The 19,242-nt window shown below is 42.6% G+C and overlaps 1 long non-coding RNA gene across 1 annotated transcript; it reads right to left on the bottom strand.

Moving 5' to 3' along the window:
- Positions 1-5,845: 5,845 nt before the first annotated feature.
- Positions 5,846-17,072, bottom strand: LOC121712093. The gene is made up of 3 exons (XR_006032509.1): positions 16,894-17,072; positions 14,826-14,828; positions 5,846-5,856 (listed from the first exon to the last, which is right to left on the bottom strand). It is a non-coding gene; the product is annotated as an uncharacterized LOC121712093 (long non-coding RNA).
- Positions 17,073-19,242: the final 2,170 nt, after the last annotated feature.

Raw genomic sequence — 19,242 nt, forward strand, 5'->3', positions numbered from 1 at the left:
TTTTAGTAAATAGTGTGCTCATTTTACTAAATTGAGTGTTTGTTTTACTAAATTAAAACGAGAAAGGACATATTTTATGTTGTGTTCTCCTGAACTGGCTGGGAGTGTTTGGGGAGAAGTGATTGCTTGTGTCTGGCTGTTGTTTACTGTGGAGAGGGGAGATGCCTCAGAGCTCTCAGCAGGAGACAGTCTTCACCTCATCCACACCAGGGATGACAAAGACAAAAGGGCTTAAGGAGTGTGTGTGTGTGTGTGTGTGTGTGTGTGTGTGTGTATGTGTGTATGCATCCTGATAAAGTTTCCTTGGCCCTTGGAATTAAAATAGCCCCACACCATCACATACCCTTCACCATAGGCATGGAGTACTTTCCATAAGGTCGTCTCTCAATGCAAATCAAACCAGCTATTAGGCTAACTGCTATTAGGCTAACTGCTATTGGCTAACTGCTATTAGGCTAACTGCTATTGGCTAACTGCTATTAGGCTAACTGATATTAGGCTAACTGCTATTAGGCTAATAAAACCATGCCAATCTCCCCTCTCAGCTGCTAAAGCTTTTAACTGCTTCAAAGTTGTCATAGGTTGCTTGGTAGTGTGGGAACATGTCCAGCAATTAGACAACAGTTTAGCTGTTAAATGTCTACTTGGGTTGTTGTTGTCCAACTGGCTACACTTGAAATGTAGACATTACAAGGATGACTTTTGTCCATGACCTCTGAGGTCAACCTCCCTAGGGAGTCTGGAGTAATAACAGCTTTTCCTATCATGTCCGCTGTTTTATTTTTATTTGGACCTTCCAGATGCAGGTGGGGGGGGGGGGGGGGGGGGATATTTATACAATCGCTTATTTTGCATTATATATTTTTAATTAATTAACATTACATTTGCTCTTTGACATTAACCCATTTGTGCTGGATGCTGCATGACGCAACATTCCATCTCCCGTCTGTTGCTGCGCAGCATTGACTCTCCCGCTGGATGCTGCGTAGCGCAGCATGCTTTTTATTTCATGTTTCTAGGTGTACAGAGGCTTAGATATTAAGGTTTTGGTAGACGTTGACAATTCTTAGTATTTTTTCAGAAAACCCTCAGGAAATAAGGTTATTTAGTCTAGAATGCCATAGGATTCTATAGGCGTTTTTAGCAGGCATATTAGGAGTAAATGGGTTAAAGAGGGGAAATTATTGTAAAAATAGTTCATATATTATATAATACTTTTTATACGGTAGGCATGTTTGTCTCATAAATATGAATCAGAGTGAATGAATCCTATGATTGAAAGTATGTAATAAAAACATACATATATTCTGTACACAAAATGTCTACCTAAAGTGTGATAATTTGATATATATCTGTAATGTCAGACTGCATCTGAGCAATTTTCATCATGGCAGGCAGTCCCATCCAACTATGCATGTTATATAATATAGTGCTCTAACAAAATATGAACACTTTTGACCCAAGTTCAATAATTTCCTGTAGGAGAACATTCCGTTTAATGTGAATTCAACAGTAGGATGATGTTGTCTTTCTGCACCTGTCCTCCTCGTGCAAATGTTAGCCAGATGGTATCCAATGCTCACAGCCCTCTTAAAAAACAGTAATGGGGCACTTAATTATGCTTGTTTGCAGTCTAACATTTACAGTGGGCATGCCAAAATGGCTGTGTGACGGAGCGATATGCACCCCGTCACTATAAATAGCGCTATGAGCGCTATTGAGTGCTTAGGAACATTTTGAGCGCTATTGAGTGCTTATGAACATTGTGAGCGCTACATTAAAATAGTGGACTGTTTTACTTCTACTTTAATAAGGACTGAAATAATGTTAAGTAATCGGGTATGAATGCTTTGTAACTGTGACGCGGTTGGGACTTTTGGTATACTAGCGTGGCAACTACTTTATGAAGCGATACAACTTTTAAATGACATTTTCAGCGAGTGCGGGAGATTGCGGGTGTATGCCTTGAGCCTGGCTTTCCACACACTCATCCATTCATGCACACTGGAGAACTTCATACTAATCGCGGAGCTTACTTGCAGCATTACCGATGTCTGCCAAAGCAGAGCGCATTGACTGTGGCTTCCTTATTCGCGCAGGAGCGCCAACAAGTGGACTGTACCACATCCTGGAGGGGTGTTTTGCTCCCGTGTTGTATCATTGTTTTAGCTGTAATGAGCTGTGATATTTAAATGTGGGCATATTAGCGTGTTCAACATGGAAGTTTGTATGTATTATACATGGTTTTGTTACTGAAATGTATTTCCTTCACTTAATTGATTTATGAATGCTGGTTCACTCCTGAGGGGAGGAGTAACTCACTTTATTACCTGTGTCCAGGTAATAGGGAATTCAGTCTATTCTGGACCTCTGTTGTGAGAGGTTTGTTGACTCAGTGTAATTACAACCTTATTGCTGATATTAAGGATTTTGTTAACGGCAAACTTCATTGAATGTTAAAAGTACCAGTCTGTCTTGTCTGTTCACCTGCCGGCAGCTTAAAAATAAATAGTTTTCTTCATACTGGAACAATCTTTCCTGGTGACTGCCTCCACCGCTCAATTCATTACTTCACAGGCTGTTTGTGACATGACACTGAAACGTACAGTATTTACATTTTTGTGTGATTAACATAACATTTTTTATTTTTTCCAAACCAAACTGCAAATGTGACAGAAAGAAATATCAAGGAGGGCAGGGTAAATCAACATAAAGACCTCATACCTGAGGGATTTGCTTTTTGAGTTTCCTGGAGACCGGCAAAAAAAAATATTTATTCACTTAACTGATTTTAAACTTGGTGCATATTGCTTTTAGATAGCAAGAGTCAAGCATGTCAAAATGAACTGCCATAATCTTTGGAAACCAAAGCAAATACATGGGCTAAATAAAGGTCTTGTGTTTATGACCAGAACAGGAACCGTCCATCCTGTAGCGTGAGCAACATGCTCTTCATTGGGTATTTAACCAGTAGCCTAGTGAGACTGAGAACTCAAAAGCCGATAAATTCCACCTGTCCTTTCTACACACCTGCTTGAGCGCAGAGTTTTAATCTAGCGTACTGGTCGTGGGCCACAGAGGACTGCTGCTCGGAGGCCAATGCCCTCCTTTTCTCCACGCCACTGATTAATGCTCAAAGCCACAAGCCTGGATTCGCATTCCGCAGCGTGTGGTCGGGAGTTGCATTGCAATGCGTCGGACATTCTCTTCCATTTCTCTTGGGTGAAATCGCTGTCTGCCTTGCATATTGAGCACATTTGAAGTCATCTGGAACACAATGTGAATAGGAATACGGTGTTATTGTGAGAAGGAGAAGACGGTGATCTTTATCTTCAAAGTGACCATTAAATAAAGTTAACCATTATCTGCTCATGGAAGTTTGAGTGACTGGCCACTGTAATTTAAACTTGCATCACTGGGTGAAATTTTATTACAACCTTGACCTAAATGTTCTGACTGTCTGATTACAAAAATATAAACAAATTCATACTGGCATATTCCAGGGCCCCTGACTTAACCTCCTTCCCACCTCCAACACCCCTGTTTGTATAGTGTACATTGTAGTAAGTAAAGTGTATGTCAGAAACTATCTAATCGTAATGTTCAACTCATCAAAGCCAATTAGCTTTCCAGTCAGGTATGACTCTGAGACTATAAAGAGGGATCTCACCACAATAGAGAAAATAATAACCCCGTCTATTTTCCCCCTTCATACCAATGGGCTTGTGTCCTCTGAGAATTGGCTTTAATGAGCAGAACTTTCTGTTCTTCCGTAAAGGATAACCACGGGGCAAAGAATACTCCTGTAAAACCTGAAGTTGGCTGAATAATTGAACAAGGCTGTGTTTCATCCCTCTAGAAATACTTCTAAGCCGGAGCCTTTTTACTGAACAGGTGTTGCCATTAAAATTGTCCACAGAATCCCAATCACACGGACCAGCAGCACATCACAGAGTGAGAAGCTTTTAACAGCCAGACGAGTGTGCAGAGAAAACTGCAAATCACTTATAGCTGAATGTAATATTTAGTTCAGGGAATTGATGGATGTTCACCATCATGTTTGTAGGACCATTTATGAGAAGAAACATTTCCAGTTTAGAAAACCATTGGAAATATAGCCCTACAATAGAGTATTATCTCCTTCAGGCTGGGTGAAATCCTTCCAACGACCAACAGTTCTGCACAGATTCCCCTAGCGGTGGCTCAACATCACACCTTTCTTTTACACATTCCCAAAGCATTCTCAGAGGGACTGTTTTCGTATTCTCACACTGCACTTGTTTTTTCATGTGATGTTTCATCTCATTTTCCACTTAACACTTCTACTTTCTCTCCCTTTTGGAGTGTTTAGGAAAAGATACCTAGACTGTCTGATTTGAATTAAAGTACTTTTTTAAATGAAAATGAAACTTTAAACTAAAGCGTTTTACATTTTTAAAATGAAAGATTTTGTGTTTATAACTAGTTACAACATTACATGATTTGTGATTACATGAACACTGGGTGATGCACTACATTGATACACAAGTCTACTTTGAAAGAAGGGCACTACAGTATTGTTTCAAATGAAAAAGGTGCAATTCGCCTTAACTGCATTGGATACTGAAGTCTTTGTCTCTGCTTAAATAACGTCTCCAAATCTGGACTGTGAACAAGCATTTTCTGAGGCTCCTCTCTCTCTCTATCACTCTCTGTATCTCTCTCTCTCTCTCTCTCTCTCTATCACTCTCTGTATCTTGAGACTTCGGGGCTGATCTGGATCCTCAGCGTTGAGAATGAGCTCACGTGAATCACCGGCACAGGAGGCTAATGGAGCTGTATCTCTCTCCCTCTCTCTCTCTCTCTCTCTCTCTCTCTCTCTCTCTCTCTCTCTCTCTCTCTCGTGGGAGTGCTAAGACACTGTCGTCAGGCTGGATTAATCTCCGAGTCTTCCCAGCCACTGGGGAGTCCCATCTACTCCTAGACTACACTCTAGAGTGGACATCCACTTGCTCTCTCTCTCTCTGCCTCCACACTGCTTTCTTTATCTCTTCCTTTCTCTACTACCCCTCTCTGTTCTTCCTCTCTCTTTTCTTAGCCCTTTTCTCTCTCTTGTTGCTGCCTCAATGTATCGTTACTTCATCCATTCTTGTTTCATCCGTTCATCCATCCAATTCTTCAGTGTTTTCTCTGTCTGTCAGCACTTTGAATCTCTCTCTCTCTCTCTCCCTCTCTCTCTATCCTCCTTTCCCTGTTTTATTCTCCCTCACTCCTCAAATCCTGTCAGCTGGTTATGTTTTAAACAACACCTGTACTCCCTCTGGTTCCCTCGAGCGCAGTGTCCAGTCTGGGGCCTGAGGGGGTCATCAGCAGTCAGGTCTGACTTCACCAGCAGCAGGGTGTGTGTGTGTACAGGGTGTGTGTGTATGCAGGGTGCGTGTGTGTATGCTGGTGTGTATATGTAGGGTGTGTATATACAGGGTGTGTGTATGCAGGGTGTGTGTGTGTGTGTGTGTGTGTGTATGTATGCAGGTGTGTATATGTAGGGTGTGTGTATGCAGGGTGTGTATATACAGGGTGTGTGTGTGTGTGTCTGCAGGTGTGTATATGTAGGGTGTGTGTATGCAGGGTGTGTGTAGGGTGTGTATATACAGGGTGTGTGTATGCAGGGTGTGTGTATGCAGGTGTGTGTTTGTAGGGTGTGTGTAGGGTGTGTATATACAGGGGGTGTATATACAGGGTGTGTGTATGCAGGGTGTGTGTATGCAGGTGTGTATATGTAGGGTGTGTGTATGCAGGGTGGTGGAGCATGGAGCCTGTGGCATGATCACAATTCTCAAACTCCATTCCCCAGAGCAAACGCAGTAAACCAACAGCCTGCAGTGGCTCTAAAACTGGGGCGACGACTCTATTATTATTCCTCTCAAACAGATCTGAAACATCACACCAGACTCTGTACACCTCAGACCTCCTTACCACCAGAGTCTTCAAAAAGACAGTCAGAACTGTGTACATTTTTAAATGACAACGACATGATGACCAAAATAAAGACATGTAATTCATTGCAAAACATATGCTATGTACATTTCAAATACATAAAAAAAACATTACAGGTGAAAGGGAGGTATCATACTGAGCAGGATTGGAGTTGATCAGTGAGGTGCTGGCTACCTGTTAGCTTCCCACAGCTGCTACTGCAAGAGGAGGGATGGAGGGGGGGGGGGGTGTAGTGAGGTGCATGTGGCTCCCCCAGGGTGAGTGCCTGCATGTGGGGGGATGAATAGCTTTGAGAGGAGAACTCAGGGGACCTGCCTCTAATATGTCTTTCCGCTTTGAAGCATACGCTCACAAATGAAATATTAATCCAAGATGGCCTCCGTCGTTAGGACATACTCTCTGCCGCTAGTGCCCTGATATGATCCGTTGCTAAGAGCAACAGGATGTTCGCATCCAGACAGCGTGAAATGACCAATCAAGGGATGAAGGGGTGTGTGTGTGTGTGTGTGTGTGTGTGTTAAGGGGGTACTTCAGCTATGTGATTAAAATGTCCCTGGTGATGTGTCTTTTGGTATTGCTGTGATCGGTCCGTCTCACTTTGGTTTAGCGCGGCTGTGATTTGCTTCCATATGAAGTGAAGCAAAAATGTAATCTCGCTTATAAGGGGGGGGGGGGGGGGCTTGATGAGCAACCAAGTGTCACAATGAATTACAGACGCTGCCAACCAGAGAAGCATCACTTGCCTAAAACTCCACATGGGCATGCACCAAAGAGCACAAAGTCATCATTTGGATTTGCAGTTTAGTTTTAGTGCTACACCAGTGAAAGCCTTTATTTATTTATGTATTTATTTGTTTATTTGTTTGTTTGTTTGTTTGTCTGTCTGTTTGTTTGCTTGTCTCTTTCCACTTCTGTCAAAACTGAACCTCCTTCTGTTTTTTTGTACTTGGTGACCCAAGTGAGTATGATTGCTTTTGTTGATTTGTTTGTGAAATCATTTAATCTTAGCACACTTGCAGCAGCATGGCTCTGTTGAAAACCCTCTTGCCATGGCAATATCCTAGAGATGAGGCGAGTACGAGAGATCAGAGAGTTAGGATAACCTTTCAAGGGGATTTGCCAGACGGACAGAGCAGTGGAGATGCATCTGCTGTCAACCCAGTGAGTAAACTGACAAACTAGCTGATGTGCAAAGCAGCAACCCACAGCAAAGACCTTTGACACTGTAATGAAAAAAGCAGGGGGGGGAAAAAAAACACATAACATAAACATAAACACATCCTTGGCTGCTTCCTCCCCGTGGCAACATCTCTGCATATCAGAGGCCCCTCTCCCACTCTGAGGAGCTGTGCTGGCCTGTGTAAACATGCGCCTCCATCCTCCCTCTCATTAGCTCCTGTGTTTGGCCTCCTGGGATGGAGGGAGGGAGACGCTCGGGGCTGATCTGGATCCTCAGCGTTGAGAATGAGCTCACGTGAATCACCGGCACAGGAGGCTGATGGGACAGGAAGCCGTCTTCCTCACGACTTCCTGCTCTGAGATCAGAGGACGCCACAGGGAGACCCCACGTCCATACGGACCGGGCCACGTGGCACCATCCATCTCCTAAACTGCACAGCACGGTGCCATGGTGCCTGCTGTCATACACTCACCCTGTGGGCTAGAGAAAATACAAGCAATGTACTGATTTATGCTGCTGCCCTGTGCTTCATTGAAAACACTAAATCAGCACACTCTTAAAACAAATGTGTTGTACCTATCTGGACACAGAGATGCGTTAAAAAACAAAAGTTGGGTTCTTTTCAACGCAAGTTGTGTTATTTTCAACATATATTTGGATTTGGATTTGGTACATTTATTTTCTTGAACATGTAGACATTAACAAATAAAATATTTAAGAATCAACATAGACATAGACAACAAAAATAAAAATGAAAAGTCACATTTTGTTCAAAAAAAGGAGTAGAGGGAAGCAAAAGCTTGTAGGTCCCTACCCCCATCTTTCAGTTAAATGAATCTTTTACATGATCAACGTTAAGTATTTTTATATATATATATATATATATATATATATATATATACCTCCTATGTTTATTTATATTCACAAATAATATATGTTACGTTGAAGATTAAAATCACTCCTACAGTATGTTCATCATACATACATACACCCATACCTACACACAAACACACACACACACACACACACATAGCCTTTAATGAGTACAATTTAAGATAGTAAACTACTTGTCATTTCCATCACTGAATATTTTCACACATCTCATATTTTGCTATTGTGTATCATTTAAGATGCTTTTTAAACTGTGCAATATTGTATTGTGTAACAAATAAAAAAAATATGAAACAACACAAACTGTGTTGTCCCTATCTGGACACAGAGATGTGTCAACACCAGCGCAAGTCGTTTTGTTTTCAACATATTCTAAGAGTGCAGCCTTTCTTAAATGCATCTAGCTGATCATGGCTGTACACCAGAGGAGAAACATATGCATGTGTACCAGGGTACAAGGTATCATCCATCTCCTAAACTGCGCATATTTGATGCCACACCAGCGCACATGCTCGTGTGCAAGTGCCTGATGACATACAGGTAGCGCATATGCTTCACTGCACTGTCTTCCATTAAAAGCAGTAAAGCAGCAGCAGCCGCAGCCTTGGCCCATCGTACAGTATTTCACAGCATGTCACCCTCCTCCACAGGGAGACAATGCATACATATGGACCAGGGCAGGAGATGCCATTTATCTCCTAAACTGCACTTGGATAATGCCATGCCAAGCCCCACACCCCGGCGCTTGTTATAATACATCCAATACACGCGGGACTACACTCTTCTTTTAACACTGAAAACACTAAGGGCTCTATCGTGCGTCCCAGCGCAATTGACTTTGTATACTCGCGCTTTTGTCTTTCCTATTTTGCAGTCAGCGCATATTGGAATTTTCCCTCCACAGGTACGTTCCTGTAAATTAGGGAATTCGATTGCGCCCACCGGGGCGGTTCAGCGAAAAAACGGGGCGTGTTCCGGCGCAAACGTTCACTGTTGATATTTTGCAGTTTCAGAAAACAATTCCGCCACAGACCAGGAACTCCCTGGTCTAAAGTCTGTGGCGCTAATGCAGATGCTATTTTGAGGGCCTGCGTGAATGAATGTGTTGCACACCAATCTACAGACACCCCCGTGATAATATTTGTCCATTTTGTTCGTGCATTGGTGACCTAAAAAATTAGTAGCCTACAACATCTACATGCAATATATTTACAACAACGCCTAATTATGACCTATTAATTTGGACAACTTTATACAGCCCTATAAAGGTCAAAGTTACCTTTAGTTTTATTCCAATTTACCGTTATGTATGGCTTTAAACATCGCGTGCGCTTTAACATCAGCCTAAGCATTATTTCAGCTGCGCTAAGGTTTTAAGCACCAGAATTTTGCCTACCTTGTTGTAGCCCATCTGAAATAACTCCAAGCTTTATGTTCCCTCCATCCTTTCGTTATTTTCAAAAAACATTTTATATCCATGATGGCCTTAAAGTCTTGAGTTAGTGAATTAGCTTAAATCAGCTTTTATGAGCTGTTAACCAGCAAATAGTACAAGAAAGCAGCAAGTATGGCTACAATTTCTGTAGTTGCTGCACCCATTCATTCTCTCTCCTGCTCAAACGAATGTTGTGCGTGCATTAAGTTGATGATAAAGTGTTTACAAACTCTACTTAACAGAAAATATTGTAAATAGCCTACTGTCATGCAGTTAATGGGATATACTGTGCAGAGTTGAAAGTTAGGTCAACTTGGAAACTGTTTCTCACAGGCCGCCTGTGCTGCGCAACGCACACTTTGCTCCACTCATCTGTACAACATAGTTCCCATTTCGGTAAACCATACATAATTTCAAAGAAAAATATTACCACTCGAGGGTAATCAGTGTGGTGTCCATTAAGATGTGAAATCTAGTGTACACATTTTCACGAATCACGGATGTGTTGATGACATAAATTAGGAAATATTAGATGACTTAAGGAGACGTGATGTTGAATTGCATGCCGATGCCATTTAACACAAATGCCCCAGCGGCAGCACGGGAGAGAAGAGATTAACTGACAGAAGATATGCATTGTCTATAGAGAGGTAATGTTAGATTACATTGTACATAGCAAAAATATCACCATGCATTCATAATCTCGTGATTCAGTGAGAGTGATCCCAAAACATCGGAAAGTATGTCTTTGTGACAATTCTGTATTACATTTTGTCAAGAGGAAAAATCAATAGCTGACAGTTCCTAACTGAACAGTAAAATTATAGCACTGTGAACGCTCCTGGCTGCGCCTGGCAAATAAGCCACCGTAATAGCAATCAGCTATGGAACAAGCGTGCCTGTTGTTAAAGGGAATGTGAGATGACGCCCTGATTGGTTTATTGCACGTTACGCCCAAACCACACCCATGATTAATGTAGCTACTTCAGACCACCCCATTTTAGATTTGCGCCTGGCAACAGTCAAATATCCCGCCGGTAAAATAGCATCAGCGCCCAAGATCCGCCCACAAAGTGACTTGCGTTTTGCGCAAAGACACTTCCGTTTCAGACCATTAAGCCGCAGTCGGTGTCCAATGCATATTAGCGCTCCGCTGGAACCCACAGGGAGTGTGAAGAGGGTGTTGTGATTCATTGTTTGTCACTAGGAGGCACGCGGGGAAGACATATAGAGCCAATCCTGGGGAAGTGGTGGCTTTCATTTATTTCCGCTCTCTGACAGAACACCACAAAGCTGGCCCTTTAGAGGGTGATAATATGTGCTGCTGCATGTCTTAAGCTTATTCATGTTCTGGGGTGGGGGCAAATGTGGCTCACACACTTCAGTTCAACAGCCTCAAAGTGTAAAATACAGTAGCCCTTGGATTGTTCAAGCATCAGTTTAGTCAAAATGTGCTAAAAAGTAATTGGGCATTAAGTGTTTCTTTTTTTTGGGGGGGGGGGGGGGTTGCTAATAGAAGGACAACTGCTCTTTGGATAGGGATGAAATGAGGTGATTAATGACAGATTCTTTAGTTTTATTTTTCATCTTGGAAGGGAATGTGTGTATTTGAAACATGGTTCAACTTGCTGTCATTCTCTCTCTCTCTCTTTCTCTCATACATTCTTGATCAGCTTGTTGCTTGACCAGCTCCAATGTCCTACTCCTATTGCAAATTACTAATCCATTCTCCATCTAACCTGGTCCTCAGATTGCAAATTCCCTTAGACCCACCCACTAGACAGGAGCATAATACATTTGAAGGATTTTTTTTTTTTGCAAGAGCATTTTTTATTTCAGTGAAACATTTTTAGAGTGGCCTGAGAAAAATAAAAAATAAATGCCTTTTATCTAAAATAAATGCCTTCATACTGGGAAGAAAAGATAGCAACCACATACTGTTGACTAATGAATCTTATTCAGAGTTAGTTGGGTGTATAAAACATTTATTACAGAAAGTCAATGAATTCAAGCAGACACTTGGCACTTTCTTATTTTCCTGATATATCAGTGGTTGCTTTAGATGTAAATATGATTGTCTACATAAACAGGCATGATTCATTGCAGTAACAGCTACAAGAAGCCATTATTATGACCGCCGCGCAGCGAAGCGGCAGTCATATAGGTTTAGTCAGATTTTTTTTTTCTTTTCTTTTTCGCATGCCCAAATTTCCGTCAAGGATTCCCGGGACACTGAAAGACCGGGGTACACGAAACTTGGTGGGCATGTACATGTAACCCCACATGGATAGCATGGAACCGTCGTTTTTCGTTTTGATCTTTAGCCCCCCCACTGGACTGGACCCCCCGAAAGGAGGGTAGGGCAGACACAGTTCTCTGTGAATATCTTGAGAACTGTAGGGCCTAGGATGACCATTTTTTCCGTATGTTTGCCTCCTGGGGTCATGTTAACCCATTTCATGTGCACACATGTGCACAAACAGATACACACACACACACATACATTCACAGTAATCATACGTATGACACATACTCACACGGTACACATATGTACGCATGCATGCACAGGCACATACGCAGGCACACACACAAGCACGCGCACACACACACACACACACACACACACACACACACACACACACACACACACACATAACATAAACATGTACATGCACACATGCACACAATTCAAGAATTTCTCAGAATTATGAACAGGCAAGATGGAGGTGGGGTTGTATAAAATGAATTTTACATGTGAAATCTATGAACTAATCATGTTTTGGTACTTGTTGTCTAGCAGATACCAGTAAGAATTGAGTGTGGATAATGCAATTTAGTGAGACAGTTAGAATCATATAGGCCTTTCAGCGTGATTTATTTTTGTGGAAAAAATGTGCTGGACTGGGCGGCAGTCATATTTTGTACCGCTCTGCGGTACATCTAGTTACTCTACATGTAATCTTATTTTGGCTGTCTTGAACAAATAATTACACTATTGCACAACTTGACAGTGTATTTGTCTCAGTGTCTCAGTTCTTTTACGTGGGAACAATTTCTCCCAATATTTCAACCCTATTTCTGCTAAAAGAATGATTGGTTGCCCGTACAGAGAAACCTATTTTCCCCTTGACTAGCACCCTCCATCGATGCACAATACCGATTACACCAAGTTTGTAGTTGTTACCACATGTGTTTCATACAGCACTGTAAATAATGGATCCCTTTCAATGATTGCTGTTTTGGAATGTAAAGAGAATTCCCGGTGCAATGGTGTGTATGAATACTCCATCACGCTCTGTAATTTTCCTTATAATCCAAGGATATTATTCATCATGGATTTATTTCATTGCGTGTAAAAGATTTGTCTCACAATCCAATTTGTGCTGATGCATTTGTTTAATTTCAGTCATGTTTAATTTGAATAATTCAGTGATTCAGTGGCTAACAGGGATAACAAGGGCAATACATTACACAGCTAAGCAGCATCTCTGTCAGTGTGCATCGTATGAGTGTCATAAACAAGGTGAAGATGCTCACATTAGTTGAAGGTCATCAGCTACATTCTAACTGTGTAGACTCATTTCCACATAACATGTTTAGGATTTATGATCATATTTGCATTTTGTTTGTGTACTGTATACCAATGAATGAGCATTTGTGTGTGTGTGTGTGTGTGTGTGTGTGATGTGTGAAATGAGATGTCTTGAAGTTGTGGCAGGTGTGTGTGTGTGTGTGTTTGTTTGTGTGTTTGTATGTGTCTGTGTATGTGTGTGGTCTGTGTGCACGGTGCGTGCGCGCGCGTGTGTGGTCTGTCTGTGTGTGTGCGTGCGTGTGTGTGTGTGTGTTGCTTCTTCTGTTACAATAACGAGAGCTACTTTGAAAACTAAATGGATGGATTCTGGCACTTGCTCACCACCTTAAGGGAGCTTCAGTCATGCACAGGCTGCATATTACCACATCTCGACAGGCTTGGTGCGAGTGTGTGTGTGTGTGTGTGGCTACATATTTCCACATCTCGACAGGCTTGGCGCTGAATCAAGCCCAGAAAGAGAGCAGAGACTCTGTCTTTGTATACCTATCCATGGGAGGGAGATAGGTCTGAGGACGTATGCATGGATAACGCCTTTACCCTTTTTCAAATACTAATGCTGGTCACTGTGAGCCAGGCACGAGTGATCCCAGAAGGCTGCTGTCATTTGGCTGTCATCAGGAGGTTAAGCCTCTTCTGAGCTAACGGAAGGCCCCAGAGGGACTCCTCTCATGGAGAGAGTGTGTGTGTGTGTGTGGTGTGTGTGTGTGCGTGTGTGTGTAGTGTCTGTGTGTGTGTGTTTAGTGTGTGTGTGTAATGTGTGTGTGTGTGTGTGTGTGTGTGTGTGTGTGTGTGTGTGTGTGTGTGTGTGTAGTGTGTGTGTGTGTAGTGGTATGTGTAGTGACTGTGTGTGTGTGTGTGTGTGTGTGTGTGTGTGTTTAGTGTGTTTGTGTAGTGGTGTGTGTGTGTGTGTGGTGTGTGTGTAGCGAGTGTGTGTGTGTGTGTGTGTGTGTGTGTACAGTATCTGTGTGTGTGTGTAGTGTGTGTGTGTGTAGTGTTTGTGTGTAGTGGTGTGTGTGTGTGTAGTGGTGTGTGAGGTGACTGTGTGTGTGTGTGTGTGTGTTTAGTGTGTGTGTAGTGTGTGTGTAGTGTGTGTGTAGCGAGTGTGTGTGTGTGTGTGTGTGTGTGTGGTGGGCGGTGGCCGCTGTGGTCACAGCTCAGTGGTTTCCTTTGCAAACTCATTTGCTGTCCTCCATATGTCATCCACAGATGAACAAGAACATGGTTTGGAGAGATAAATAATTTCTGGGCGTAGAATGGACCATATAGCATCTTTCAGCATAGAAGATGTAGCCTCCAGGTACTCTGCACTATATTTAAGTCCAGAACTGTCCAGTTGATGGTCAAGGTCACATGGGGTTTGATGGGCTTTGAGTGCTTCTCTGTCTTCTGTGAGTGAAAGGCTCTCTCCTCACGTTGTATTGTTTGCCATGCATGCGAGTCATCATGGAAGGCAGCAGCTATTCTATATTTCATGGCAGGGCCTCTTTTTGTACTGACAGTCTCTCGCTTCGACTTGCTTCGTGAATCCAAATGCGTCTCTCCCTGCTAGGGCAGAGAGGACAGACGGCTCTCTGCGGAAGTTTGGCTGGAGGGGGAGCCATTAGGAGGAGAGCTGAATGATCGACATGAAAGAGGAGAGAGAGAAATGGTCTGATGGAACCGCAGGAGAAGGGAGGTCTGGAGAGACTGCGTAAAAACCTGATCCTTTAAGTGAAAAGGCAGAATGGTGGTTGGACATTGTAGATATGCACTTTCTCTCTCTCTCTCTCTCTTACATACTCTCTCTCTCTCATTCACACACAAACACACACACACATACTGCGGTGGAATGTGCAATGGGTGCAAGTGTGTATTATGGTATACACACAGTGAAGTTGTTGGGCTTCTTTAGAGATGTCCTGGTTGCTGAATAAGTTAAACTGCAGAGCAGAAATATTTTTCAAAATTAAATACAAAATACAGTACCAGATAAGACCAGGTAAGCTATTATAGGCAGTTACACAATCAGGGTCAGCACTTTGTTTCACGAGTTTTGAAGGGTAAGTTGAAGGATAAAAAAATGTTTTATGGCAACTGGTCATTGACATTAATTAGAAATGTATACTTCTAATGTTATAGGTGTGTTGGAGTGGACATCAGTGTTAAAATGCATGTTCAGTATTTGTGTGCTGTCAAGTGACTGGAACATAATTATCCTGTGTGCTTTTTGTGTTTTATGAGTTGAGTTCTGTGTAGAGCCTGTGGGTAAGATCAGGAAACTGCAGACAGACAAACAAACAACAGCCAGCCAGCCACAGTTTCAAATGCTTGGCCTGAATACTGATACAGCATTCAGAATTGATTTGCTTATTGGCTTTTCACCAAACAGTGTGAGAACACACATTGGGATTACAACTATTCAAGGTTGCTGTGTTTTTGTTTTTTTGCCATTGATTTTATTTGTTTGATAATGGTCACAGTCAGAAGAAACAAATACTCAAACTCCCGGTGGCACCTTTCAGTGTTGTGTTATTTTATACATGGCAAAGTAAACATTTGCACTCCCTCTCAGTGAGGAAATGCATTAACAATATAGTAGAGTATAGTCAAACTAAATATATGTCTGTGACAAGCCCATTAATCCAAAAGAAAACAAGTGAAGAAAACTTGAAGCCTGCCTAGTAGCACTAGCCTACATGAAAAAGAATAGCTCTTGTGACCTCTGCCCGTCAACTTAATAAGTTTAGAAACGGCTGCTCTGTTAGCGTCTTTCATCAGCAACACCCTCGGGAGCTACCAGGAAGTGTGGCTGGGGGGTGGGCAGACGTTCCCAATCCCATTCTGGGTAAAGCCCCTAAATCTGCATGGAAAGCCGCTGTGAATCACAATCTCGTGTCGGTCAGGGATAATCCGCGGCACCCTCGTGAAGACGGCGGCTCAGAGCAGAAAGGCTCATTTGTTTATTGAGCATGTTTCCATCTCTCACCTCGACGCAAGAAGTGTTACCTGGGAGATAAGAGATTGGAGGAGGAGATAAGAATTTGAGGCAAGAAGATTCTAAAAGAATAAGCTCTTTTCTTTCTTCATTAAATTAGACTCTCCATAACTCCAGGGTGTGCCACGCACACACGCACGCACACACACACACACACCTCACTTTGGTCTTTGTCGTCCCCTCTGTGGCAGACGTGAAGACTGTCCCCTACTGAGACATATAAACACACACACACACACACACACACACACACACTAGCTATCTGTTTCCTTTGCCAAGATGACAGTGAATTATACTGAAAAACCTTCACACTTCTCTCTAAAACGCCGTGTTGTATAACCTCAAGGAATTCAAAGCCATGTTAATCACATCTCAGCAAATAATCACAGCTTTCAAAACAAACAAAATTATTCACAGTATACATGATGCCAGAGCTCCTGTAACACATTTGTTTGTCACTGAAACTGTAAATCTCTGATAAAACCTGGCAACACTAGGCCTGTCGCACCTGGGGATTGAAAAGTGAATATTCTTGCATATTTACAGCTATTCAAAACAGTAAAGCCCAGTGGTAATTGAGTGAGAAACACATTAAGATGCAAATGGTATATTTGCACTGAAGCACAGAGAAGCTGATAAATAAGCCCAGTGTGATGCATTAGGCTATTAATGACCCCTGTATGAGGAAGCACCGTCTGGATGCCGGAAACTTAAAAACACGGTGGACCTCATACTCAGTGATCGCTAAGCCACTGACCTGACATGACTTAGGGGCCGTTTACACGATGCCGGTTTTTGTTAACGGTTACGCCTTGCGTGTACACGACGCCGGCAGTTTAGGAGACTGAAACCGGCTTCCGAAGTGGGAATTTTTGAAACCGCCAGCTAACTTTCACCGTGTAGACGCATGTAGGTGCGAAGCCGTTTTTTTTTATGACGACATAGCCCCACCTCTCAACTCAGCCACGGCACTCAACCTGACACGCTGCTTGTCAAAACAAACCAAACCATTTATTTATCATATTAAAATCTGTCTGTCATGATTTATGTGCACAATGTAGCCAGCCTACATTGTAGGCTGGCAATGTATCAGCCTTTTGTGGCTAAGTTAGAAGCACACGTTAGCTTAACTTAGTGCTCAGACCTAATACAATGCATAGGCTAGGCATTTGAAATTTCACATAGCAGTCACATACCTTGAAGATGAACTTTATTAGTTTAACAGTTGAATTAAAAACCGAATTGTCTATAGTCTCCTAATTTCATGCGACTGCTTCACAAACTGTTTCAACAATGTTTTCTTCTACGCGATTCACGCGAATTAAACGTAAGCTTCTGCACGGCCGGCGCCATCGACTGGTCTGGCATATGCACTACAGCACATTTAGCCGGTTACACCTCTGTGTGTGCACACAAGTTTTTTCTTTACCGGTGTCGTTAAAGTTGTGAAAGCGGTAAGAGAAAATTCACCCGGCGGTTTCGTGTAGACGTAGCCTTAAGGTGGAGAAAAGGGGAGATTCTAATCTACATAAATGCAGAGGGAAGAAGTGAAGCCTTGAGCAATCTGAGCAAGCTGACACCCTCGACTTTGAGAGCGAAGGAGAGACCTGAGAAGAGAGGTGGTGCCAAATGAGAGAAGAATATCTCCTGAGACGTTAACCAGAGACTTTCTAATGAGGAGACACAGCACTCAAAAAATCCTCCATAGAAATGCATGGGGCTAGTTTGCAACGCCGTTGTCTACACATATCCCACCCCTTCCTCGGCAAAACGTCGATGAATACACTGAGCCAATCATGTGGTGTGATGTGAATACATTGAGCCAATCATATGATGTGTTGTGAACTCACCGCAAGAGCAAGGTTGGTGTCGTGAAGCCTTGCGCACGAGCATTTCTGCCAAATAGGATGCCCGATGAGTGGCCAAAAAGCGTTGCAATATGACCGCCGAGTGGAGGGACTTGCCTAAAAGGACTTTGCGTTAACCCTTAAAGGACCAGTATGTAGGAAATAATGGAAAATAAATTGCAAATATAAATGTTACACTACTGTGCACAGCCCCATGCTTCTCTGACGTGACGAAGCTAGCACGTTATTAGCAGCGGTTAGCTAACTATGCTAACGTTAGTTATCTACAAGTCTCCTCCAAGTGACAATCATTTTATATACAATGCTGGCAAAGCTGAAAACAATTAACATCCTTATTTATCTTACTTACATTGAGTTGACTGTGTGGCTTAATCCACAGATGTGGTGGAGCACTGTTTAGTTATGGTTTGCTAAGGAATAACCCTTTGCTTTAAATAGTGGAGATCTGGGACGAGATAATTTAATCTAATTTAACATAATTACAGAAAACGTAATCAAGATTGAAAGGCATTTTTCTGTGTATCGGTGTTGTGTTAATCCCACATATGTCATTTGACTGTCCTTTTCAACTCACTCAACTCAATATCACTATAAAATCCCATAAAACCGGACAAATATCAAGGCTCCCAATACATTTCTATGGAGCCGTAAGGTGAAGTTGACGGGCCATGTCTGCCTGCACGGAGCTACTGGACTGCCATTGGCTCATCTGTGTTCAATGGGCGGGGTTTTGCGAACGGTCAATTGAAAGTTGAAAAATTCTATGTTGAATTATAGATAGAGGCTCTGGTTGAATTTTCCAACATTGACGGTAGCCTACACCATAGGAGAACCATTTTTCACATAGATCTCTGTTTCTCAAGGTCACTGAGTATGGGGGGAAAAAAACGGTACCAAGCTCGAGTTGCTGCAGCAACAGTTAGAGCGGCCAGGCAGCTACAGTGCTACTCTCTGGGGGCATCTTTAAAGTCATGCCCCCAGAATGTAGCACTGAGTTGCAGAGTTTTCCTTTAACATCCCCAGTCAAGAAAAAAAAAATAAAGACATATGGAAGTTGTCACCCTAAAAAAATGATTTGCAAATCACGGAGTGAAAACTTTATAATGTAAAACTCCCACTGAGGCTCACACTGCAAAATGAGGCAGAAAACAGCTCCTGCTCTGCGCGCCTTCTAATTATTACAAACGCGTCGGCGGCCCGTGACAATTTATTTCCGCAGGTTCCCAGTGTGGCCTGCTGTAAATCAGACCGCCACTCGGAGACAGCAGCGCGTTTTACACAGTAAAGGGTGATAAAAGGCGCTGATTTATGGGCTGTTTGCCGTCT

This window comes from Alosa sapidissima, chromosome 6, assembly GCF_018492685.1.
Source record: "Alosa sapidissima isolate fAloSap1 chromosome 6, fAloSap1.pri, whole genome shotgun sequence".
Classification (NCBI taxonomy): Eukaryota; Metazoa; Chordata; class Actinopteri; order Clupeiformes; family Clupeidae; genus Alosa; species Alosa sapidissima.